Genomic DNA, 272 nt, shown 5'->3' with positions numbered 1-272 from the left:
TATTTTTATTTAACTATATTTTACTTCTGTAACTTTTTTAAATTATAGTTCTTCTCTTAATATTTCTAAAACCTCGTTTTTAATTTTATTATTCACGGGACGTGGTACTTACTACTTAGCGTCCTCAACTGACACGTAGCGCCCTCAAAGTGTTCATAATTTTTAGCGAGTTGCAGGTGCTTAACGAAAACTTTTAGCACCCAACGCCTATGGGATTTGATCACAGGGCGCCCAACTCCCATAATCACTTTTATACATAATATATATGTAAC

The sequence above is a fragment of the Arachis ipaensis genome, chromosome B01, assembly GCF_000816755.2.
Source record: "Arachis ipaensis cultivar K30076 chromosome B01, Araip1.1, whole genome shotgun sequence".
NCBI classification, from domain to species: domain Eukaryota; kingdom Viridiplantae; phylum Streptophyta; class Magnoliopsida; order Fabales; family Fabaceae; genus Arachis; species Arachis ipaensis.
Note: the sequence above shows the minus strand (reverse complement) of the source record.